Source organism: Callithrix jacchus, chromosome 7 (genome assembly GCF_049354715.1).
Source record: "Callithrix jacchus isolate 240 chromosome 7, calJac240_pri, whole genome shotgun sequence".
NCBI classification, from domain to species: Eukaryota; Metazoa; Chordata; class Mammalia; order Primates; family Cebidae; genus Callithrix; species Callithrix jacchus.
Window position 1 is genome coordinate 47538703 of NC_133508.1, and position 26366 is coordinate 47565068.

Sequence of the window (26366 nt, forward strand, 5' to 3'; positions counted from 1 at the left end):
GGGCGGGGCCGGGGCTGGGGCTCCGCCTTCTCCCGGGATCTGCTAACGCACAGCCAGGCTGCGGATGGTGAGTGCCCGCCTGCGCAGGGTATGAAGAACGAGAGCGCGCGTGTGAGCACGAGTGTCTGTGGTCTCTGGCTGTGTGTCCGTTACATGATTGCGCCTGTGTCTGTGTGCGCATCTGCGTGCAAGCGTGTGTCTTTTTGAGTGAATGTGTATGACTTCTAGGAATGGCCAGGGTGAGAGGGGTGTCCCCTCTCACCCTGGCCCCCCTCTCTTGTCTCTCCTCCTTGGGGGTGCTCTGGGCATCCGGGACCCCTGGCAAGGATGACTGGTGCTGGGAGGCACCTGGGACGCAGAGGCCTGGGCTGCGAGCCCTAGCTGGGGAACTCCAGGTCCCGGCCGCCTGGTCCTTTCATTCCGGACTTTTTGGAGATTCTCGGGGTCTTCCGGCCGTGTTTTTTCCTTGCCCTCTTCGCAGGCACGAGGAAGGCTCCCGGGGTTTATTGGCCCGGGATGCGGGCCCTGCCGTGGCCTCAGGTGAAGCAATTAGGACCACCAAGGAGTGTTCGTCAGACCACTTTCTCCCGCCCCGCGGGACACGCCAGGCGTGATTCTGGTCACCCCCCTTCCTCCTCTGCGTTCCCCTGTGGCAAAGTTTTCAGTCTTGGGCTGTGGACCCGAAAGAATATTGTAAGCGAAGATAGGCCCTTGTAGAGCAAGAAGGGCATGGGTTCAGCACCAAACAAACCGGTGCCAGCGCTGGCTTGGCCCAGGAGTCTGTGCAGACTATGTCTGTGTGAATGCTTGAGGGTCAGAGTCCCTGTCCGCTGAGCTTCGGCTTCCCCACTTACAACCAAGAGAGAACAACATCTACCTTACAGTGTAGATGCCTAGATAAAAAGTGGAGCGCCTGGCCGAGCGCGGTGGCTCACGCCTGTAATCCCAGCACTTTGGGAGGCTGAAGCGGTAGGATGGCTTGAGCCCAGAAGTTCGAGACCAGTCTAGGCAACATAGTTAGACCCCCCTGCCTCTACAAAAAAAATTTTAAACAGGTGGTGTGCACCTGTGGTCCCAGCTACATGGGAGGCTGGGGTGGGAGGATCGATTGAGCCAGGGAGGTAGAGGCTGCAGTGAACTATGATCACACCACTGCACCCTAGCCTGAGCAGCAGAGCAAGATTGTCTCAAAAACAAAAACACTGGAGCGCCCAGATTTTTTTAAGTGAGGGGCAGGGATGTCTTGGCGTCGTTTACTACTGCGCGCACACCGCTCGTTGTAATGGATAAATGCATTAGTGAAAGTCCTGGGTATACTCATTTATTTTCTAAATCTGACATATAAGGGAACCCCCGATGGAAAGGCCCATCAGCTGGGGAACAGCCAACGGGCTGGATTTAAGCCCAGAGCCCTGGCTGGCCAATTACTCGGGCGAGCCTGCCTCCGGATCTGTGACCTGGGTCTAGTACCCCTCCCTTTCTGCGGATGCTCTGCGAAGCGGGGAGCGAAAGCAGTTTGGTGGACGACCTGCCCTCACTTGCTTTGCAGGTGGCGCTATTTATTGGTTGTAAGGCGAGACCTAGGCCAGAGCCCGCGTGCGCGCGCCGTCGGGGTCCCGCGGCTGTTCTAGGGCTCAGGGCGCGAACCCCAAGGGCCCCGCCTGGCCACGTCCTGGGCCTCCGGGAGAGAACAGCAGGGGTCGGGGAGGATTTGCAGCGTCCTCTCCGCTCTCTGCAGCCCGTTTGCGCTCCGGCCCTTCTCCTGGCTGGGGGTGTGAGAATTTGCCGACGGTGCCCGGGCTGCGGCCAGCCCCAGCCCCGCCCCAGCCCCGGGGACGCCCCGCCCCCAGCCGGCGCCCCGCCCCGCCGGCTCGTAGTCCCGGCCCCGCCCCGGGCCGCGCCCCTCCGCCGAGCCCCGCTCGCCTGCACCTCGCGCGGCGGGCCTGCCCTGCGGCCCCCGCCGGCCCCGCGCCGCTGCCCGGAGGCTGGCGTCCTCCCGTCACTCCGGGACCCGCCCGCTGTGTCCCCTGGGCAACTGTCTCCAGGGAGATCGGGCCCCGCCCCCGGCACCGACACCCGGTACGGAGCCCACCTGTGCGGGCGTCTGCGGGGTCCGCGTGCCCCGCCCCCAGCCCCCGCCGGGCGTCCCACCCCTCCCAGCCCCGGGCTTTGTCCGCCTGGGGCGGGGTGGGCAGGGTTGGTGGAGGCGTTGGGGGTCCGGGGCCGTGGGGGCTGGGGGGGGCCGAGGCAGGGGGTTGCGCCCGCGGTGGGATTCTCAGCTGTGGGCCGCGCGACGCTCTCCTCTCCTCTCCCTCTCCTCTCCTAATCTGGTTGATTCCTTTTGTGCCCCCGGGGGTCGGGAATCAATCCCAGGTTTCTCGGCTGCCGCCCTTGATGGGATCCGCGGGCCTCCAGCGGGCTTCGCACGAGGACGCGCCTGTTCGGGGCAGGCTGTTTACTTGTCGGGGACCCAGCAGTGGCTGTGCGCGTCCTCCCCTCCCCCTGCCCCCGATTCGGGACCGAGCCTCCTGCGCTCTGTCCCTCCCGAGCTGTGCCCTTGAACCCAGGGGGTCTAGCGGGTGGCAGACCCAGGCCCTGAGGTCCTGCGGCTTCCCCGGGGGAGCGCCTTCTCCCTGGCCGCCCTCTTGTGGATTTTGTCCTGGCTTCTTATTTCCTGACCCGAATTCCTGAGGACGAATTTTCTCCTTCCCTTCCTTCTCGGCTCCCTCTGCTTTTGGCATTGTCTTTCCTGTTTTGAAAGGGCTTTCCTTATGATCCTGTCTCGTTTCCCTGTGCCAGAGCTGCTATAATTTGTCTTGGTAACTCGAGTATTGGCCAGTCTCTTAATTGGTCAGCAACGGAAGGGATTTCTTCCTTAGCCTTTGGTGCTGACCTCGCGTTTCTCTGGCGGCAGTGCCTTGGGAAGTGCTTGCCAGCTCTCCTGGATGTTGAGCGAAGGGAGCGTCCGAGCCCACTCGCCTGGGCTCCCGCAGCAGGGTCACTGGAGCATCCTTCCGGGGATGGAGGCTGCAGGGAGGACTCCAGCTTGGGCCTTGGGAAATGTGTTCCTGCAACACTTGCCTTTTCCAGCGGGTTCCTACGGCTCTGCTGTTTGTCTCATGGGGAGTGGTGGTTTTGGTTTTGTTCTAAACCTAAGCCCACTTCGTGGGCTCTGGGCTGAAGTCTCCCAGGTGTGGAGGTAGCTATGCCCAGGGCCTGGGGTTGGGTCTTTAGATTGGGCCGGTCTAGTATCTTTTTTCCCTCTTTGGGGTTCTGTTATTTCCTAGAGCGGTTGAGGTAGGGGAAGAAGCACCACAGATGCAAGGAGTGGGCGGCCTGTCCCCTCACACGCTTCCTTTTTATCTCCAGCCCAATAGGGGATGGATTTTCCTTTAGACCTGGGCCTTGAAAACAGACCCACATGGAGAATAAAGATTTCAAGTTCACCAACCTGCTTTTTGCATCCATTGAATGGAACTCGAACCCAGGCTTGGCTCAGATCAATTACTTTGCTTTCAAAAACCAAACAAAACCAACAAACAGCTCTAAAAACGATCTGAGTCATCTGAGTGCACATTCCTGCTCCAGGCACTGGAAATGCTCCTGTGGTTGGTTTCGGTACCACCAAAGGGAGCTGGGGGTGGTATTGACGCAGATGACAAGAAAGGTCGATCAAGTGGAATGTGATTGGTTTGCAAAAGGGAGACTGAGATGAAGCATTTGGTTCTGAGCTAACGTCCTGTAAGAGAATGCACAGGTTTCTGAAATTCTCTCTTGTTAAAATAGTTTTCTTTCTTTTTTTTCCCAACAGATAAGGAGGTCAGAGTCAGGCCAGGGCGGGATGACATTTATTGATTCTAAAGCATCTTTAATCTGCCAGGCGGAGGGTCCTTTGCTGGTCTTTCTTGGACTATTGGAGAGAGGTAGGTTAGGGGAACGGGCCAAGTGCGCGGGGGAAAGAAAGGAGATGGTATTAGGACTAGCACGTCCAGAGGAAGAGAGTGGCCCACATTGGTTCTAGGAGCTAACGAGTGGGGAAGTGAACTAGACCTCAGCCATTCCCAGGAGAGAGATGCTGCTGCCTGGGAAAAGAAGGAAGGGCTTTGCTTTGAGAAGTCTGGGAGCCTGTTATTAAGCTGCAGCATTTGGTATTTGACTTACTCTGGCGATGGTAGCATTGGGCTGGCTTGATTGGGGAGAGAAATATTAAAAGTTTTCTGGAGAAAGTGGATTAAATTTTTATAGTTCTTCAGTATTGCTTCTCAGGGAGTCCCTAGGTGGGCCATTTTGTGTCTCCAGAGAGTTGGCAGTCACTGTCTCAGTAAGAGGATGCTCTTTGGAGTTTCTAGGACATTAGCTTAGAAGATGAATGCAGTTTTTCATTGTGCAAAGGAAGACACTGAGGCCAGAGTCCGACACTGGCTGGACATTGGCCACACATACCCATTTGGGGGCCTGAGATAGCTGGGTCTGGCTTGTGAGCTTCATGACTTTGAGGCCTACCGGTCGCCTTGCAAGCTCTTTGGGTTCATAATGTATTCTATGTGTGCCCAGAATTCTGGTGGAGCAGCTACTGTCATTTCAGGATGGGAAGGGGAAGGGGTTAGAGTATGGTGGCATCTTTAAAGGCTTTGCCCCCAACCTTCGCCTCATTTTCTCTAGATCGTTGATGATACTTTCCAAACGTCTTTGATGATTGCAGATATCTTTTTAAAAATGAAAATATACATGGAGTGTGGTGGCTCACGCCTGTAATCAAAGTGCCTGTAATCCCAGCACTTTGGGAGGCTGAGGCGGGCGAGTCACGAGGTCAGGAGTTCAAGACCCACCTGCCCAACATGGTGAAGCCCATCTCTACTAAAAATACAAAAAAAAATTAGCTGGACGTAGTGGTGGGCACCTGTAATGCTAGCTACTTGGGAAGCTGAGGCAGGAGAATTGTTCAAACCTGGGAGGCAAAGGTTGCAGTGAGCTGAGTCGTACCACTGCACTCCAGCCTGGGTGACAGAGATTCCATCTCAAAAAAAAGAAAAAGAAAAAATCAAAATATAAAGCAGATTATTAACCTATAAAGCAGATCAAAACAGAGCCGCTGTGGTGGCAATAGAAACTAGCCCAGAACTCCTTCTGCTCAGCACCCTGTCCTACTCCCACCTACCTCTGAAGGCTTCGGGTGTTTCTTGGGAAACCCAGTGCTCCAGTATACAGAAGCAAAAGCCATAGGTCACGTAGACACCCATTGGGGGATTAGAGTTTTTCCCACACATCTGTTTATACTGTCTTGATCTTTGTCTCAGAAAATTGCCTTTTAATAATATTTTTAATTCTCATGCTTTTTTATTCATAAAAATATGAAATTAATGACAAGTGTGGAAAATACAAAAAAAATACAACCACACTCGTCTCTAATCTTACCCACCCCCCTGCACCCTGCACCAGAGAAAACCACTATTTGCCTTTTGGACTCTCCTACCCCAAACCTCCAGAGAGATTTCTGTGTATGTAGCTTTTATTTATTATTTATTGATTGATTTTTATTTATTTTTGAGATGTCATCTTGCTCTTGTCACCCAGGCTGGAGTGCAGTGATGTAATCTCGCCTCACTGTCACCTCTGCCTCCTGGGTTCAAGCAATTCCCCCGCCTCAGCCTCCTAAGTAGCTGGGACTACAGGCGTGCACCATCATGCTTAGCTAATGTTTGCATTTTTAGTAGAGACACGGTTTTGCCATGTTGGCCAGTCTGGTCTTGAACTCCTGACCTCAAGTGATCCACCCACCTCAGCCTCCCAAAGCACTGGGATTATAGGCGTGAGCCGCCATGCCCTGACCTGTGTCTGTATCTTTTAAAACTTGATTTTTACTTATTAGTAAATATTATAGACATTGACATAAACATAATGATGGAATGTGTATGTGTCTGCTCACTTTCAAAATCCCACTAAAATGAAAGTGTAGGAATAAGAAAACATGTATATTCTTGGGGAAAAAAAAAAAGTCTAGGTGCGGAGGCTCACGCCTGTAATCCCAGCACTTTGGGAGGCCAATGCAGGTGGATCACAAGGTCAGGAGTTCGAGACCAGCCTGGCCAACATGGTAGAAACGCCATCTCTACTAAAGATACAAAAAATTAGCTGAGCATGGTGGTGGGTGCCTGTGATCCCAGCTACTCAGGAGGCAGGAGAATCGCTTGAACCCGGGAGGCAGTGGTTGCAGTGAGCCATAATCACGCCACTGTACTCTAGCCTGGGCGACAGGGCGAGACACTGTATTTAAAAAAAAAAATGCAGAAAAGTAAATGATTGAGGAGTGGTAATGTGAACAAAACGTTTGCAGGACAGGAAGCCCATGGGCAAGAGGGAGGCTGATTGGAGAATGTGGACTGTCTTGGGCTATGGGGGAAACAAATGGAAAAGGCAAAGGAATGGGACCCTGGGGTTGGAGTGCTTCCAGAGGGGCTGTGAAGGGTGGGCTAGAAGCAGGAAGATGACTTGAAAGAGCAAGGTAGAGTGACAGACCACCCACCCAGGCCACATAGCCAGGTGGCTCCCTCCCCACCCCAGCAGGTGGCAGGTTTCCAGCAGGCAGTGTTTCAGAGAGGTTGACCCAGCCCAGGGCCTGGCTATCACCCAGCCTCTGGGCAGGCCACTGGAGAACTTCTGTCTGAGCAAACTGACCTCACGAGAAAAATGACTGTCACATATTGACATGGAGGGGGACTTTGTTGAAAAGCCAGCTTGTTGCCAGGCATGGTGGCTCATGCCTGTAATCCCAGTGCTTTGGGAGGCCAAGTGGGGAGGATCACTTGAGGCCAGAGTTCAAGACCAGCCTGGCCAACATGACGAAACTGTGTCTCTACTAAAATTACAAAAATAATCTGGGCATGGTGACACACATCCCAGCTACTCAGGAGGCTAAGGCAAGAGAATAGCTTGAACCTGGGAGGCAGAGGTTCTAGTGAACCAAGATCATGCCACTGCACTTTAGCCTGGGTGACAGAGCGAGACTCCATCTCAAAAAATAAAAGCCAGCTAGAATTGTATGGCTTTGTCACTCCACAGTGAAGCCTACCGAGCAATGAAACCTACCTGTGTACAAGCAGGGTTAGTGCCTCTCCCATAGATTGGAATGGGCATCCAAGGGTCATCCCACATAGAATGAGATTTACAGGTGGGACATGGTGGCTCATGCCTGTAATCCCAGCACTTTGGGAGTCCAAGGGAGAAGGATTGCTTAAGCCCAGGAGTTGGAGACCATCCTTAGCAACATAGGGAAATCCGCACTCTGCATAAAGTAAAAAACTAGCCAGGCATGGTGGCACGTGCTGTGGTCCTAGCTACTTGGGAGGCTGAGGTGGGACGATCACTTGAGCCTGGGAGGTTGAGGCTGCGGTGAGCCAAGATCACACCACTGCACTCCAACCTGGGTGACAGAGCAAGACCCTGTCTCAAAAAAGACTTCTAGTGAAAGACAGAGACCCAAATGAACAGAAAAAAAGAACTGAGAAGTCATAAACATGATTGTATGGGGGAAAAGGCATATATTATGAAATAATAAGCTCTTGGGTATTAAAACTATGATAGCAGAAGTGAAAATTTCAACAGAGGCTGGGTGTGGTGGCTTACGCCTATGGGTGATCACTTGAGGCTGGGAGTTCAAAACCAGCCTGACTGACATGAAGAAACCCCATCTCTACTAAACACACAAAATTAGCCGGGTGTGGTGGTGCATGCCTGTAGTCCCAGCTACTCTGGAGGCTGAGGCAGGAGAATCACTTGAATCCGGGGGGTGGAGGTTGCGGTGAGCCAAGATCACGTCATTTCACTCCAGCCTGGGCAACAAGAACAAAACTCCGTCTCAAAAAATATCAACAGAAGAGTTGGAAGAGAGAAAAACGAATTTCCAGAAACTAGAACACAAAGACTTAAGAGATGGAAAATAGGAAAGAAAATATAGGAAAATTTGACTTCAGTCCAGGAGACCCAATATGTACCACATAGAAGCTCAAGAAAAAAAGGCAAGAGAAACGGAGGAAGGAAAAGTTGTAGGAAACAATTCCAGAACTGAAGGCATTTCTGCTTTTAAACAGTCTCGAAGTAGTACCCAGTACCATGAGTAATAAAAGATCCATGCTATGGAACATCATCATGAACTTTCAAAACTCCAGAGAGAGAAATTACTAAATGTCATCAAAGAGAAAAAGGCCACATACAGATCAGAGGCTGAGATGGCACTGGACTTTTCAAAAGGAACAGTAGGGCCAGGTGCAGTGGCTCATGCCTGTTATCCCAGTACTTGGGAGGCCCAGGGTGGCAGATCACTTGAGGTCAGGAGTTCAAGACCAGCCTGACCAACATGGTGAAACCCCATCTCTACTAAAATACAAAAAAAATTAGCCTGACGTGGTGGCAGGTGCCTATAAACCCAGCTAGCTACTTAGGAGGGTGAGGCAGGAGAACTGCTTCAACCTGGGAGGTGGAAGTTGCAGTTAACCGAGATCGTGCCATTGCACTCCAGCCTAGGCAACAAGAACAAAACCGTCTCAAAAAAAAAAAGCAACAGTAGAAACTACAAGACGATGGGTCAATGCTTTCAAATTTCTGAGGGAAATTAATTCCAACCCTGAGAATTAATTAATTCTGAGGGAAATTAATTTTATAATTGTCATTCAAATGAAAAGTACATTAAAGACTTTTTTTATTTTTTAAATAAGGTCTTCCTCTGTTACCCAGACTGGAGTGGAGTGGCAGGATCACAGCTCACTGCAGCCTTGACCTCCTGGGTTCAGGCCATCCTCCCGCTCCCTGAATAGCCAGGACTACAGGTGGAGCTACCATGCCCAGCTAATTTTTATATTTTTTGTAGAGATAGGATTTTGCCAAGTTGCCCGGGCTGGTGACAAACTCCTGGGCTCATATGATCCTCCCACCTTGGCCTTTCAAAGTGCTGGGATTATAGGCATGAGCCATGGTGCCCAGTCCACAAACTCTTTTTTTTTTTTTTTTTTTAAATACCGGGTTTCACCATATTGGTCAGTCTGGTCTTGAACTCCCGACCTCAGTTGATCCACCTGCCTTGGCCTCCAAAGTGCTTGGATTACAGGTGTGAGTCACTGTGCCCGGCCCACAAACTCATTTTCTAAGGTAAGAAGTTAAAAGTTGAGAGTTCAGTGGCTCATGCCTGTAGTCCTAGCACTTTGGGAGGCTGACCTGGGGGGATCACTTGAACTTAGGAGTTCAAGACCAGCCTGAGCAACATCACAAGACCCTGTCTCTATTTTCATTAAAAAATTTTTTTTAATTTTGCCTGAGGGATAAAAACACACAAAAATTTTAAATAAAAGATGGAAACATAGAGATAAATACTTAAAGAAGTAACTGAAATTTATTGGGGATGGTATATATGTAGAAGTAGAAGTCCAAGGACTGTTAATTTGTACTGTAAGAGTTTTAGTTTTAATTAATTTAAAAAATTATGTACTAGTGGCCAGGGATGGTGGCTCACTTCTGTAATCCCAGCACTTTGGGATTACAAAAAAATTGTTTAATTAGCTGGGCACGGTGGTTTGCACCTGTAGTCCCAGCTACTTGGGAGCCTGAGGTGAGAGGATCACTTGAGCTCAGGAGTTCAAGGCTGCTGTCAGCCGTAACTGTGCCACTGCACTGGAGCTTGGGCAACAAAGTGAGACCCTGTCTCTAAAACAAAAAAAGTGCTGGGCGCAGTGGCTCACACCTGTAATCCTAGCACTTTGGGAGGCTGAGGCGGGCAGAGCGCTTGATGTTAAGAGTTCAAGATCAGCCTGGGCAACATGGCGAAATCCTGTCTACAAAAAAATGCAAAGATGTAGCTGGGTGTGGTGGTGTGCACCCGAAGTCCCAGCTATTTGGGGAACTGTGATGAGAGGATGGCTTGAGCCTGGGAGGCAGAGGTTGCAGTGAGCTGAGATTGCACCACTGTACTCCAGCCTGGGCAGTAGAAGTACACGTCTCAGAAAAGAAAACCATGTACTTGTTTAACTTTTCTAGAAATTAAAATAAAAACGTTATTATGACATCCATATTCATAACATTTCACTTTTTCTGTGCTTTCTTTATTTTCTTTCTTCTTCTTCCTTTTTTTTTTTTTTTGAGATAGAGTTTTGTGCTTCTTGTCCAGGCTGGAGTGCAGTGGCATGATCTCGGCTCTCACAGGTTCAAGCAATTCTCCTGCCTCAACCTCCTGAGTAGCTGGGCCTACAGGCGCCCACGACCACGCCTGGCTAATTTTTGTATTTTTAGTAGAGATGGGGTTTCTCCATGTTGGTCAGGCTGGTCTCAAACTCCTGTCCCCAGGTGATCTACCTGCCTTGGCCTCTCAAAGTGCTGGGATTACAGGTGTGAGCCACCATGCTCCACCTTCCTATGCTTTCTAAATGCTTTACCAACAGGCATATGGCACAATGATAAACGGCTGTGCATTTAATATGTGGAATATTTGCAGTGCTGTGTAGTGTGCTCAGGTGTCTTTTTTTTTTTGAGTTAGAGTCTCACTCTGTCACCAGGCTAGAGTGAAGTGGTTCGATCTTGCTCACTGCACACTGCAACCTCTGCCTCCCAGACTCAAGAGATCCTCCTGCCTCAGCCTCCTGAGTAACTGGGACTACAGGCACATGCCACCATGCCCAGCTAATTTTTGTGTTTTTTATAGAGTCAGGGTTTCACCATGTTGGCCAGGATGGTCTCAATCTCTTGACCTTGTGATCTGCTTGCCTCGAAAAGTTCCGGGATTACAGGCGTGAGCCACTGTGCCAGGCCCCAGGTGTCATTTTGATGAGTGCATTCACTTCCATTGAGTTAATGCGTGATTTACTTAGTCATTTCCTTATCACTTCCACAAACAGCACCACAATGAATATTTTTGTGTACATAGCTCTTTTGACTTTTGAATTGCTTCTTTAAGATAATTCCCAAAGTTAGGAGGTCTGAGACCATGGATGTTTCTCTTGATTTTCATGTGTGTATCTGGGGTCTCCACCGGGTGCTGGCCTGTGGCCTCCCTGGTGGGTCATGAACTAGGATGAGGCTAAGAGATGGTTGGGATAGCATTTTTTTTCAAGGTAGTTGGCTTATTTTTTCTGATGCCTTCAGTAGAGGTCGGAAATCTTTGTTTTGGAGGCCAGGTGTGGTGGCTCACGCTTGTGATCCCAGCACTCTCAGAGGCTGAGGCAGGAGGATCCCTTGAGCGTGGGAGCCGGAGGCTACAGTGAGCCATGGTGATGACACTGTATCCAGCCGGGGCGATAGAGTGAGACTCTTTCTGCACCCCATGCCGACAAAAGAGCAGGCTGCTGGGACGAGTTTGTGCATTTCGGGACACGTGGGCTGCACACCTCCCTCATCACCCAGCCCTGCCAGCTCTCGCCTGGGTCCTGCACGAGTCCCCTCATTGCTTTTTTACCTCCATTCTGGCCTTGCTCCCCTCCATTTTCTCCACGGCAGCCAAAGCCATCTTTGTAAAACATAAAATCAGGCCGCCCCAGTCCTCTGCTCATTACTTCCAGTGATAAGGTTATTACCTTGCAGTGATAACCAAACCAGGAGTCCTCGCCATGACTACGGAGCCCTGCAGGGTCAGACTCACTGTCTCTCCCCATCATCCCCCTTTGGGCCCTGGACTCCAGGCACCTGCCTCCTGCCTCAGGGCCATCGTAATTTCTTATCTTTTATTTTCTTTTTTGAGATGGAGTTTCACTCTTGTTGCCCAGGCTGGAGTGCAATGGTGCAGTGTCAGCTCACTGCAACCTCTGCCTCTTGGGTTCAAGGATTCTCCTGCCTCAGCCTCCCAAGTAGCTGTGATTACAGGTGTGCACCACCATGCCTGACTAATTTTTTGTATTTTTTTTTCTTTTTTGAGACGGAGTTTCACTCTTGTTACCCAGGCTGGAGTGCAATGGTGCAATCTCAGCTCACTGCAACCTCCGCCTCCTGGGTTCAGGCAATTCTCCTGCCTCAGCCTCCCGAGTAGCTGGGATTGCAGGCACGCGCCACCATGTCCAGCTGATTTTTTGTATTTTTAGTAGAGATGGGGTTTCACTATGTTGACCGGGATGGTCTCGATCTCTTGACCTGGTGATCCACCCGCCTCGGCCTCCCAAAGTGCTGGGATTACAGGCGTGAGCCACCGCGGCTGGCCCTCTTTCTTTTCTCTTTTTCTTTTTTTTTAAGATGGTGTTTCACCATGTTGGTCAGGCTGATCTTGAACGCCCGACCTCAGGCGATCTGCCCACCTTGGCCTCCAAAGTGCTTGGATTACAGGCGTGGGCCACCGCACCCAGCGTAATTTTTTGTATTTTTTAATAGAGAAGGAATTTCACCATGTGAGCCAGGCTGGTCTTGAACTCCTGGCCTCAAGTGATCGGCCCACCTTGGCCTCCGAAAGTGCTGGGATTACAAGCATAAGCCACTGCACTTGGCCCAGGCCTCTGCACTTTCTGTTCCCACTGCCCAGAACCCTATTTCATGGCCCTTTGCTGGATCCTTCTCTCACTTGAGCCTCAACTTCAGAACGATCTCACCTGAGGACCCTTCCCTGACCTGCCATCCAAAGGAAACACTCCCTGCAAGCCCCTTTTTATTATATTCTAGTGCTTTTACTACCTGAAACACCTGGTTTATCTGTTTTCTTTTTAACTTTTTATTTAAATTTTAAATATTTATTTATTTTTGAGACAGAGTCTCACTCTGTCGTCCAGGCTGGAGTGCAATGGCGTGATCTCGGCTCACTGCAACCTCCGCCTTCCAGGTTCAAGTGATTCTTGTGCCTCAGCCTCCCGAGTAGCTGGGATTATAGGCACACACCACCATGCGTGGTTAATTTTTGTATTTTTAGTAGAGACAGGGTTTCACTATATTGGCCAAGCTCGTCTCGAACTCCTGACCTCAAGCAATCCACCCACCTCCCAAAGTGCTGGGATTACAGGTATGAGCCACCATGCCCGGCCTATTTTTAAATAAATAGAGGCAGGTTCTTACAGTGTTTCCCAGGCTGGTCTCAAACTCCTGAGCTCAAACAATTCTCCCACCTTGGCCTCCCAAAATGCTAGCACTGTAGGCATGAGCCACTGTGCCCGGCCTGTTTTCTTTCTCATCTTCTCCTGTTAGACTAAAAGCTCCATGAGACGAAGGATGGTGCCTGTCCTGTTCCCTGATGGACACCGAGAAGTTGCTTACGTAACTAATTGCTGTAGGGATGATGGAGAGAACTTGGGGCCTCTTCCTGGGCTGAAGAGGGCTGCCCTCTTCATACCATTTGTTCATCTCTAGGAGGATGTGGTGGTGGAAGGATCTTTGGACTTCTGGCAGCCAGAGCAGGATGGTCATTTCTGGAAGCCTCCTTCAGGGCAGGGCTACTGGCGCAGAGTGCCACTGGGAAGTGAGGCACCAGAGCGAGGCTACTGGTGCAGAGTGCCACTGGGAAGTGAGGCACCAGAGCGAAGCACCTTTACACTCTGCCTCTGATGCACTCGCTTGCCTTTGTCTTCTATGTGGGTTGAGCAACAGGAGAAGTTGATTTCACCCTGCATGAGGGAATGGCAGGGAACCAAAACACTGGATAAGAAGGACTTTTTTTTTTTTGAGACGGAGTCTCACTGTGTTGCCCAGGCTGGAGTGCTATGGTGTGATCTTGGCTCACTGCAGCCTCCGCCTCCCGGATTCAAACAATTCTTCTGCCTCAGCCTCCCTAGTAGCTGGTATTACAGGCATGTGCTGCCACACCCGGCTTATTTTTGTATTTTTAGTAGAGACGGAGTTTCACCATGTTGGCCAGGGTGGTCTCAAGCTCCTGACCTCAAGTTATCTGCCTGCCTCAGCCTCCCAAAGTGTTGGGATTACAGGCATGAGCCATTGTGCCTGGTCAGGACCTTTTTTTTTGACACAGGGTCTCACTTTGTCACCCAAGCTGGAGTATAGTGGCCTGATCTCAGCTCATTGTGATTTCAGCCTCCTAGACTCAAGCGATCCTCCCACCTCAGCCTCCTGAGAAGTTGGGACTACAGGTGTGTGCCACCACGCCAGGCAATTTTTAAAAAAGTTTTTAGTAGCAATGGGGTCTTGGCCATGTTGCCCAGGCTGATCTCAAACTCCTGAGATCAAGCAGTCCTCCCACCTTGGCCTCCCAAAGTGCTGGGATTACAAGTGTGCGCCACCACACCTGGCCCAAGAAGGACTTTGTGAGGCTGAAATGTACCTGAACATAAACCCAGGTCGAGGGGCCCAATCCAGACTTGCTTTGTTCAGCATGGTGTGAAAGGTCAGTCCGTGTGTTCATCTTGCAGCTCTTGTACCTGTGAACATCTTTGCAGTGTGTCCTCTCTGTCCCCCAGCAAGGTGGCTGCTGGCCTTGCATCCTCCCAGTATCTACCAAGTTCATGGTAGATGCTTGGACGGTATGCATAATCACCTTCTAGAAGGTTCTGTGGCTGAGGCTTCTTTTCTTGGGCTAATTGGATGGTAACTTTGGGCTCTGAAATTCAGGAAGTGGACAGGTGTCTTGCGCAAGGGTTTGGAGCATGAGCATTCTCTACACAGACTCATAGGGATGATTCAGGGACACCTTTAGACTCTTACTCTAGATTAACTCGAGGTTCCTTCAGAGTAACGACTGAAGGTGCTTGACATATTTTGTCTAGGACGCCATCAGAGAGGAAGATGTTTACCACTCAGATAAGCAGGACACCCCTTCCCTTCTTTTCCTTGCCACCTGTCCCCTGTGCAGAGCAGAACCTACTGGAAGTGACTTTTCTTTAATTCTGTTTATGTGATGTGTCACAGACTTTATATCCAGCTTCCTATTAGGCATGGCCACTGGAGTCATTCAGGAAAGAAACTCCCAAGCTAGACATTTCGCCTTTCCCACCTGCCAACCAGCCTGGAATTCGAGGCATGTTGGCAGATTCTTCCTTTTCTCTTCCCTTCTGCTAATCACCAATCACAAAATCTTCTGTTTTCCTCTGGACACATAACTCTTCCAAGAGAAACATTGGAAAGGACAGATATAATTGGGCTGGACAGAAATTCTGTCAAAGATTTTTTTTTTTTTCTTTTGACGGAGTTTTGCTCTTGTTGCTCAGGGGAGTGCAGTGGAGCAATCTCAGCTCACCGCCACTTCCACCTCCTGGGTTCAAGCAATTCTCCTGCCTCAGCCTCCCAAGCAGCTGGCATTACAGGCATACGCCACCATGTCTGGCTAATTTTTGTATTATTAGAGATGAGTTTTCACCATGTTGGCCAGGCTGGTTTCGAACTCCTGACCTCAAGTGATCCACCCACCTTGGCGTCCCAAAGTGCTGGGATTACAGGTGTGAGCCACCGTGCCTGGCTGGAAATGACCTGTGTATTCCCTTGGGAAGCTGTTCCCCGGGTGTGCGATGTGGACCCCAGATTCTGTCATGACATTGGCTGAGGCTGGACAGTGGTTTCCAGCTAGACTGTCGGCCACATTTGCAATGGCCACTGGAAAGATGAGGCTGTCTAAGACTCAGGAGATGCTGGCTTAGAGCCCCAAGACGGCGGAGTTTCAAGAAGAATGAAAGGGATTTTCGGGAGTCTTGAGCTTGGGCAAGCCGCCCATCACAAATTGGCCAGCCCAGGGGGCCCTTTGTTGAGCTGCCAGTTCACTCCTGCTCTGGAGGAAGAACTTGTGGCACTGGGGGACACCCCTGCATGCCCTTTTCTCTTCAACATCTGTTGAGGCCCATGGAAGCATCCCTGATGCTGGCAGGGAGATGGTGATGCCAACAGTTCTATTAAAATATTTGGAGAGGGCTGCGCACCGTGGCTCACGCCTGTAGTCCCAGCACTTCGGGAGGCCGAGGCAGGTGGCTCACCTGAGGTCAGGAGTTCAAGATCGGCCTGGCCAACATAGTGGAACCCCCATCTCTACTAAAAATACAAAAAATTAGCTGGGTTTGGTAGCAGACACCTGTATCCCAGCTACTCTGGAGGCTGAGGCAGGAGAATTACTTGAACCTGGGAGGTGAATGTTGCAGTGAGCCGAGATAGCACCACTGCACTCCAGCCTGGGCAACAGTACAAGACTCTGTCTCAAAAAATAAATAAAATAAAATATTTGGAGAGGCCAGGAATCGTGGCTCATGCCTGTAGTCACAGCATTTTGGGGATTCCATGGTAGATAGATGTCTTAAGCCCCAGAGTTAGAAACCGGTCTGGACAACATGGCAAGACCCTGTCTCTCTAAAAAATACAAAAATTAGCTGGGCTTGGTGGCTTCACCTGTATTCCCAGCTGTTCGGGAGGCCGAGACAGGAGGATCCCTTGTACCCAGGAGGTTGAGGTTGCAGTGAGCCATGACTGTGCCACTGCACACCAGCCTGGGTGACAGAGCAAGACCCTGTCTCAAAAGAAAAAAAAAAAAACTGGAGAAAGTCCTCTGCTGCCAGTCAGGACTCAGAGGTCACATACCTCAGATGCTCACAGCTGGGGAAGCTGTTCTTCAACCTTGGGCTCCAGAAGGAGCACCATGGGGAACATTCAGGACAGCTTGTAAGGGTGGTGCATTGTTCTGGGACAGACCCCGAGTGCGGGAGGGCCCCGCTTTGCACAGCCGTTTCTGTGGATCATGCTGGCCAGGAGGTGAGAAGGTGAAAGGAATTGTGCTCTTTCTTATCCTGTTTTCTTGGATATTTTATGAATGACTTAGATATGGACACAGCAGTCATGCGTCAGGATTCTGGATGACTCAGTGAGGAGGGGTTGGTCACAGTCCATCACTGGATGATGTGACCCCAGCTCCCCGCTCAGCGTCTAGGCCGTCTCACCTGCCCCCAGCTCCACATCTGTCTGTAGCCTGGTGACTCCACAGAGCTGTCCCTGGCCCTCTGACCTGGGGAGTTTTCCCTGACTGTCTTTTCGTGGATGTTCATTACGCAGCTGAGATGCATTTGGTCTAAAATGGGGCTCCGGCTGTCTTATACCGCCAGAACTCTCTTCCTTCCCTGACTCAGTAACTAATTCCCAGCGCCACGCCCATCTCCCAAGCTCGAACCTGGCTGTCGTCTTCACTTCCTCCTGCACCATCCCCCAGGGGTCCCTGCGATCTAAGTATGTCTGGATTCTGTTGCTGTCCAGTGCTGTCTCCTTCTGGGTCAAGCTACTGTCATTGGTGGCACTAGCCTCCTTCCCCTGCCCCCCACTCCCCTTGGTCCCTGCTTCCCCGCAGTCCTTCCACACGGCAGTCAGCAGCATCGTTGTGGATGAAAATCACATCTCTCACTCCCTCACCTAAAACCTTCCAGGGCCGCCCGTCTGCTCCGTGCAAACCCCAGTTGCAGCCCTTGTTCTGAAGGCTCTGCAAAACCCAACCTGATTAACTCAACTTGCTCATGCCTCACCCTCCCCTCCGCACCAACTGCCCCCTGCTCCAGCTGCAGTGGCCAGTTCTGGAAGTCTTGAGTCCCTCCCCCACAAGATCCCCAGGACCTCGTGTAATTTCTGGCACTTAATCAGGTTCCATAGATAGTGGTGGGATAAATGAATCTACCTCAGACTGAGTGATAGTGATAGAGACAAAACATTAAATCCAAGCCAGGTGCAGTGGCTCACCCCTGTAATCCCAGCACTTTGGGAGTCCAAGGCAGTCAGATCACCAGAGGTCAGGTGTTCGGGACCAGCCTGGCCAACATGGAGAAACCCTGTCTCTGCTAAAAAGATAAAAATTAGCTGGGCATGATGGCAGGTGCCTGTAATCCCAGCTACTCGGGAGACTGAGTCAGGAGAATTGCTGGAACCTGGGAGGTGGAGGTTGCAGTGAGCCGAGATCTCACCATTGCACCCCAGCCTGGGCAATAGAGCAAGACTCTGTCTCAAAAAAAAAAAAAAAAAAAAAAAAATTCAATAAGTGAGACCAAGTATGTTCACGAGATGAAATTACTAGGGATAATTCTGAATTCTTTCATTTAGATCAGGAAATTCACGTTCCTGTACAGGCAGGGAGAACCTGGCTTATTGTGAAAAATCCCTGGAGAATTGGCAGCTAATGAGTTTAGTGATGTGGCCACCAAAAGTCTGCCTTGGGGTGTGAGTGGGGAGTGTGAAAAACTTTCAGGCTAAGCAAATAGGAGCTTTGTGCCCAGAACATTCTACAGCTCTACCTGCCAGCTCCCATCTGGAGCATCTTGTTTTTGTTTTTTGTTTTTTGAGATGGAGTCTCCTTCTGTTGCCCAGGCTGGAGTGCAATGGCATGATCTTGGCTCACTGCAACTTCTGCCTCCTGGGTTCAAGCGATTCTCCTGCCTCAGCCTCCGGAGCAGCTGAGATTACAGGTGAGAGCCACCATGCCTGGATAATTTTTGTATTTTTGATGGAAACAGTATTTCACCATGTTGGCCAGGCTGGACTTGAACTCCTGGCCTCAGGTGATCTCCTTACCTTGGCCTCCCAAAGTGGTGGGATTATAGGCGTGAGCCACTGTGCCCAGCCTGGAGCATTATGTTAGCTTGGAGTACCAAACTGTGGCAAAAGGGTCTAAAAACTATATCATAAGGAGAACGGTGAATGGTTTTTGGAATGCTTGGGCTGAAGAGACGCCTTCCGGCCTGATGGGGCCATCATCCAGTGGTCCTGTTGATTCCTTTGTGTGCCTCTAGATGGCAGCACAGAGATTAGAGTTTGGCCCATAGAGGAGGCAGGTCCACCTCCAAGGAAAGAACTTTTCTTCCAGGAAAATAACTTTTTTTTTTTGAGACAGAGGTGTTTTTTTTTTTTTTTTTTAAGACGGAGTTTTGCTCTTGTTACCCAGGCTGGAGTGCAATGGCGCAATCTCGGCTCACCGCAACCTCCGCCTCCTGGGTTCAGGCAATTCTCCTGCCTCAGCCTCCTGAGTAGCTGGGATTACAGGCACGCGCCACCATGCCCAGCTAATTTTTTGTATTTTTAGTAGAGACGGGGTTTCACCATGTTGACCAGGATGGTCTCGATCTCTTGACCTCGTGATCCACCCGCCTCGGCCTCCCAAAGTGCTGGGATTACAGGCTTGAGCCACCACAACCGACGAGACAGTTTTGTTCTTGTTGCCCAGGCTGGAGTGCAATGGTGCCATCTTGGCTCACTGCAAACTCTGCCTCCTGGGTTCAAGCGATTCTCCTGCCTCAGCTGCCCGAGTCGCTAGGATTACAGGCATGCACCACCATGCCCAGCTAATTTTTATATTTTTAGTAGAGACAGGGTTTCTCTATGTTGATCAGGCTGGTCTCAAACTCCTGACCTCAAGTGATCCACCTGCCTCAGCCTCCCAAAGTGCTGGGATTACAGGCGTGAGCCACTGCTCCCGGCCAGGGAAATAACTTTCTAAACACTAGAAGCTTCTAAAAATGGAAGTGCAGCTGCATTAATGAAAATAGACATTTTTAGCTGTAAGCAGCAGAAAACCCAGCTCAAACTGCTGTAAGTTAAAAAAGAAAAAAGGCAGAGGGGGTTAATTGGCTGATGAGACTGAAGAGTCCAGGCATAGACACTAGCTTCAGGCATGGCTGGATCCAGGGAATCAGCATTCATCCTCGGGACCCAGGCTTGTACTGTCTGCTTTAGCCCTACTTTCCTCTGTGTTGGTCTCTTCTCAGATTCTGCCCCTAAAGACAGCAAACAGTTGCTAGCAGCTCTAGGTAGACATTCTGTCATTTCTGCTACCCCAAGAAGTCCCAGAGAAGTCTGGATGTCAAAACCCACTGGACTGACTTCATAGTCATATGGCCATCCTGGAATCCTGCCATCAGGGAGATAACATGCAGTGATTGGCTGGGCCTAAGTCTCATTCCCACCTCCAACCAATCCCCATGGCCCAGGCAAACGCAGGCCTCTGATTGGCTGTGTCTGAGTCTCAGGCTATCCAGGTAGCTAGGAGTGAAGTCAGCTCATCCAAACCACTTGGACTGTGTTGAGTTTTTGAAAAGTCCTTAGCTCCCAGATTAAAAGAAATAAAAACAAAAAGTTACCAGCATCCAGAAGCCTCCCATACCTGCTTCTAGTCACTCTCTCTCAAAGGGATAACCCCTATTTCTTCTTTTGCCACCATAGATTTATGGATTCTGCCTGTGTTTGTTGCTTTGTGTAGCTGGAATTATGAGCACATTTTTTTGCGGGCATCTTCCTTTGCCCAGCCTTACGTGTGTGAGAGTCATTGATACTGTTAATGGACTTGTAGACCACTTGTTTTCATTGCTCTATAACATTCCATTCAGAGAGAGGGCCACAAATTATTTTTCCGTTCCCCATTCTGTTGATGGGCATTTGGGAAGTTTCCTCTTCGGAGCCATCATGAATAGAGATACCGTAGACACTCTTGCCCATGTCTTTTGATAAATATACATGTACTTGCATTTCTCTGGGATGTATACTTCGGAGTGGAATTGCTGGGTCCTAGGGCATGGGCATGTTCAGCTTTAGGAGATACTGCCAGTTTTCCAAAGTGGTTGTACTGGTTTGCATTCTTGAGGCATTTCTGAAGTCCCTGTACTCACTGGCATCTCTGTCCCATAGCCCAGCTATGGCTCTGGGCTTCATTCAAGGGAGAGTTAAAGCTGGTTGGCCACTGTGCTGGAGAGAGGTTCTTGGGCCAGGGAGAGAGAAGGAGCTTCCACTCTCTCCTGTCCGGTCTTACTAGTGACAGGACCTGGCATTTGATATCCTGTGCAGACCAGCCTGAGACTTTCTCTATTAGGAATGAGTTTTTCTGTGAAAGTATTTCCCTATATCCCATTTAGGTAAAACGTAGTTGAAGACTTAATTTCCACAGTGCTTAGGGGCGGGAGAGTGAGGGGTGTATTTTCCCGGAACCCAGGCTGTGGGTTGGAGTCCCTGGGAGCTCATGCCTCGTTTGCTCATCTTGGGCCGCATGAGACTGAGTGGCCAAAGCTGCCTCTGACTTCCCAAGCATGGTCAAAGCCCGTTTCATATCATAAATGGATTCTCTAGGATTCTTGACTCTCCCTCAAGTTATTTTTTTGTTTTGTTTTGTTTTGGAGGCAGTCTCACTGTGTTGCCCAGGCTGGAGTACAGTGGCATGATCTTGGCTCATTGCAACCTCCACTTCCCTGGCTCAAGCAGTCCTCCAGCCTCAGCCTCCCAAGTAGCTGGGACTACAGGCATGAGCTACCACGCCTGGCTAAGTTTTGTATTTGGGAAGAGACAGGCTTTTGCTGTGTTTACAGGCTGGTCATGAACACCTGAGTTCAAAGTGATCCACCTGCCTCAGCCTCCCAAAGTGCTGGGATCACAGGCATGAGCCACCGTGCCCAGCCTGTTCTCCAAGTTTTGAAACAGAAAGGCAGACTTTGGCCTGGCCATTCTCATCAAGAGGAACCCAAAGTAGGATGTGGTTTTGCAATCAGAGGAAGTGGTGACCAGCAGAGGCAGCGCCTAGGGATGCGCAGCTCCTGCTCCTCAGGACAGCTGGGGTCTAGTTGACGGTAAGGCCTGGGTCCAGCCACTGCTGCCACCCAAAGAACACCTGCCTTAAACCAAATATTTCTTTTCAACTATTTTTACGCGTGTTTTAAATCCAAGAGAATGTGATCTTTGGGTAGGAAGTCTTTTCTTAAAGAGTAAAAACCATAAAGGCAAATACAATTTGACTGTATCAATATTGGAAACTTCTACTCACTAGGCTGGGTGTGATGGCTCACATTTGTAACCCCAGCACTTTGGGAGGTCAAGGCCAGTGGATCACTTGAGCCCAGAAGTTTTGAACCAGTCTCTACTAAAAGCATTTTTGTTTTCAAAGTCTCTTAAAAATAGCAAAAAAAAAAAAAAAAAAAAAGTAGCTGGGTGTGGTGGCACATGCCTGTCATCCAGCTACTTGAGAACCTGAGATTGGGAGGATCACCTGAGCCCAGGAGGTGGAGGCTGCAGTGAGCTGTGATTGCGCCACTGCACTCCAGCCTGGATGACAGAGTGAGACCCTGTCCCCTCAAAACAAACAACAAAAAACTTTCTGCTTACCAAAAAGACACCATAAGCAAAGCAAAAAGATGACTCGGATTAGAAAATTTTCCTACTCATTCAATCAACAAAGGAATGGAATCTAGAATATATGAAGAAGTCCCACAAACCATTAAGAAAAGGTAAGTAACCCCACAGGAGAATGGACAAAGATTATAATAAGTAGGCTACTTGCAGAAAATAAAGGTTTGATGGAAAATCAGAGAAATGCAAATTAAAACAAGAGACAATTTCATTCCCATCAGATTGACAAAAATGAGTGAATTTGACAATACCAAGTGTTGATGAAGATCCAGAGATTGATCACCTTGCCACGGTGCTGGGGTTGCTGATGGCACCACCACCTTGAAAACAATGTTAATGATGCGCTTATACTTATCCTGGGTTGTGCCACACGTGACTCTAGAGCACTTAAAATGTGGATAGTGTGAGGAATGGAATTTTAAAACATTTCATTTAATTTAAAATTGCTGTGTGATTCATTTATTGGAAAATGTTTTTTTCGTTTTGTTTTTTGTATTTTCGGTAGAGACAGAGTTTTGCCATGTTGTGCAGGCTGGCTCGAACCTCCACCTGATTTGGTCTCCCAAAGTGATGGAATTGCAGGCATGAGCCACTGCACCCAGCCGTAAATGTGTTTAGAAGAAACTGGGTCTGCCCAGGAGCTCACACCTCAGCACTTAGGCTGAGGTGGGAGGATCACTTGAGCCCAGGAGTTTGAGACCAACCTGGGCAACATAGCAAGACCCTGTGTCTCAAAAAAAAAAAAAGGTTAGCAGGGCATGGTGGCACATGCCTATAGTCCCAACCTCTCAGGAGGCTGAGCCTGGAGGATCACTTGAGCCCAGAAGATGGAGGCTGCAGTGAGCTATGATTGCACCACTGCACTCCAGCGTGGGCAACACAGTGAGACCCTGTCTGAACAGAAAAGAACAGAAAACAACCTGGGTCTGTGAACCTACTTCTCACCTGTAGATTGTATAAGGTCTACATTAGATCAAGTATTTCTGATGATAATCTAGAATGAAACTGCAGTACACTCCAAATGTAAAATATACAGCAGATTTCAGAGACTTGATACCAAAATAAACATCAAAATATCTCATTAGTAATTTTCTCTATTATATGTTAAAATGACTGTCTTTTAGGTATATTGGGTTAAGTAAAATACATAATGAAACTTCATTTTATCTGTGCCTTTCCACTTTTGGATTTTTTTTTTTTTTGAGATGGAGTTTTACTTTTGTTGCCCAGGCTGGAGTGCAATGGCATGATCTTGGCTCACTGCAACCTCCGACTCTTGGGTTCAAGCAGTTCTCCTGCCTCAGTCTCCCTAGTAGCTGGGACTACAGGCATGTGCCAACACACCCAACTGATTCTGTATGTTCAGTACAGATGGGGTTTCTCCATGTTGGTCAAGCTGGTCTCAAACTCCTGACTGCCTCGGCCTCCCAAAGTTCTGGGATTACAGGTGTGAGCCACCACACCTGGCCTCTATTTTTAATTTTTGGGACATGGTCTTGCTGTGTCACCAAGCTGGTGTGCAGTGATCCATCAGAGCACCCCAAACTCCCAGGCTCAAGTGATCCTTCCACCTCAGCTTCCCATGTAGCTGGAACTACAGGCATGCTCTACCATGCTTGGCTAATTTTTTAATTTTTTTGTAGGGATGGCCTCTCACTATGTTGCCCAGGTTGGTCTCTTAATTCCTGGCCTCAGATGATCTTCCTACCTCAGCCTCCGAAAGCACTGGGATTACAGGCATGAGCCACTGTGAGCCCAGCCTTTTCACTCTTTTTCAAGTAGCTTCTGCTACCCTGGACATTCCATATGTGGTTCCCCTTGTCTTTCTCTTGGGCAACACTCAGCACTCCTAAAGGAGCACAAGGGGATGTGTGCAAGAACATACATTGTAGCATCGTTAAAAGTAACCAAGAAAAGTAGAAACCGGCCTTTATTTTCATCAACAAGAGAGAGGGTAAATAATTGTGGTTTCTCTTTTTTTTTAGATGGAATTTCACTCTTATCGCCCAGGCTGGAGTGCAGTGGCACAATCTCAGCTCACTGCAACCTCCACCTCCTGGATTCAAGCAATTCTCCTGTCTCAGCCTCCTGAGTAGCTGGGACTACAGAGGCCCACCACCATGCCCAGCTAATTTTCATATTTTTGATAGAGACGGAGTTTTACCATGTTGGCCGGGTGGTTTTGAACTCCTGACCTCAGGTGATACATCCATCTCGGCCTCCCAAAGTGTTGGGGTTACAGGCATGAGCCACCGTGCCTGGCCTTTTTTTTTTTTTCTTAAGTGTTACATTTTTCTTTCTTTTTGATTTAACTTTTAAGTTCAGGGGTACATTGCAGCTTTGTTATATAGGTAAACTTGTGTCATGGGGGTTTGTCATACAGATTATGTTGTCACCCAGGAATGAAGCCTAGTACCCGGGAATTATTCTTCCTGCTCCTCTCCCCACTGCCGCCCTCCACCGTCTGATAGGCCCCAGTATGTGGTGTTCTCCTCCGTGTGTCCATATGTTCTCATCCTTCGGCTCCCACTTATAGATGAAAACTTGAGGTATTTGGTTTTCTGTTCTTACGTTACTTTGCTGAGGATAACGGTCTCCAGCTCCATCCATGGTCTGTCAGAGGACATGATCTCTTTGAATTGTAGCTTCGTTACACAATGAAATCATGTGCAAGAGATTAAAAAGAAAGAACTAGAGACACCTGTTCCCGCCTGAGTAAATCTAAAGAAAAGGACAGTGATTGCCCAAAGCAGGTTCCAGAAGAGTCGGTGTGTATATGCAGGCTGTTTGTTTGAGACTGAGTCTTGCTCTGTTACCCAGGCTGGAGAGCAGTGGTGCAATCTCTCTGTTCAGTGCAATCCTCTGCCTCCTGGGTTCAAGTGATTCTCCTGCCTCAGCCTCCCGAGTAGCTGGGACTATAGGCGTGCACCACCACACCTGGCTAATTTTTGTATTTTTAGTAGAGACAGGATTTTGCCGTGTTGGCCGGGCTGGTCTCGAACTCCTGGCCTCAAGCAATATGCCTGTCTCAGCCTCCCAAAGTGCTGGGACTGCAGGTGTAAGGCACCATGCCTTGCCACATGCAGTTTTAAAGCATGCAGAAGTACCGAGAATTGGTTATGGATACATGTTGGTATAATAAAAATATAAAAAACATGCATGGAGGCTGGGCCCAATAGCTCACGCCTGCAATCCCAGCACTTTAGGAGGCCAAGGCAGGTGGATCACTTTAGGTCAGGAGTTCGAGACCAACCTGGCCAACATGGTGAAACCCCCTCTGTACTAAAAATACAAAAAGTCGCTGGGTGTGGTGGTGCATGCCTATAATCCCAGCTACTAGGGAGGCTGAGGCAGGAGGATCGCTTGAGCCTAGGAGCTGAGATTGCACTCCAGGCTGGGCCACAGAGCAAGACTCTGTCTCAAAAAAAACAAAACAAAACACATCTATGGAAATGATAAACAACCAGACTCCATGTGCTGCCAGCCTGAAGTGGAGAGGGCTAGAGGGGGAAAGGGAGAAGGGGACCTGGAAGAGGGGGTACACAAGGACCTTTGTTTTTACAATATTGTGTTACTGGGAGTGGGTATGACCAGAGGGTTTGGTATGAATGAAATATCTTAACAAATTATTATATGACCAGCCTTTTGGTTTCTGGTCAGAAGGAATCAAAGAGGCTGGGTGTGGTGGTTCATGCCTGTAAACCCAGCACTTTGGGAGGCCAAAGTGAGACAATCCCTTGAACCCAAGAGTTCAAGACCAGCCTGTACAATATAGCGAGACTGTCTCTACAAAAAATTTAAAAATTAGCCCGGCGTAGAGGTGTACACCTGTAGGCGCAGCTACTTGGGAGGCTGAGACAGGAACGTGGCTTGAACCTAGGAATTGATATTACAGTGAGCTATGGTGGCACCACTGTACTCCAGCTGGGGCAGCAGAGTAAGACTGTTTCAAATGTACTTCAGGGCCAGGTATGGTGGCTCACGCCTGCGATCCCAGCACTTTGGGAGGCTGAGGTGAGAGGATCACTTGAGGTCGGGAGTTAAAAGACCAGTCTGGCCAACATGGTAAAAATCCAAAAACTAAGCCAGATGCGGTAACGCACACCTGTAATTCCAGCTACTTGGGAGATTGAGGCAGGAGAATCGCTTGAACCCAGGAGGCAGAGGTTGCAGTGAGCCGAGGTGGCACCACTGCACTCCAGCCTGGGCGACAGAGCAAGACTGTCTCAAAAAAAAAAAAGTATTTCAAAGAACTACAGCCTTTGTTCTCTCAGGTCTTGGGCACCTGACCACCCATCCTGCCGTCTCCCTTCTGTGCCAGCTGGTGGCCATGACTGGCTTTTGTGGAAGTG

General features: G+C 49.5%; 1 protein-coding gene across 19 annotated transcripts in view; it reads left to right on the plus strand.

The window, feature by feature from the left end:
* The window catches only part of PIK3CD (phosphatidylinositol-4,5-bisphosphate 3-kinase catalytic subunit delta), a 71676-nt gene that overhangs the window by 26789 nt on the left and 18521 nt on the right, over window positions 1-26366 (plus strand). For 5 of the 19 annotated variants that reach the window (XM_035307641.3, XM_035307646.3, XM_035307647.3 and 2 more), the window contains exons 1-2: window positions 1900-2079; window positions 3812-3923. The exons of 3 other annotated variants lie outside the window; for them this stretch is intronic. The gene's annotated coding sequence lies outside the window, so the exon portion shown is untranslated. Of the gene's footprint in view, window positions 1-24; window positions 68-1899; window positions 2080-3811; window positions 3924-26366 lie in introns of those variants that run through there. 11 more of the 19 variants (XM_035307644.3, XM_078330318.1, XM_078330320.1 and 8 more) reach the window with 4 other exon arrangements.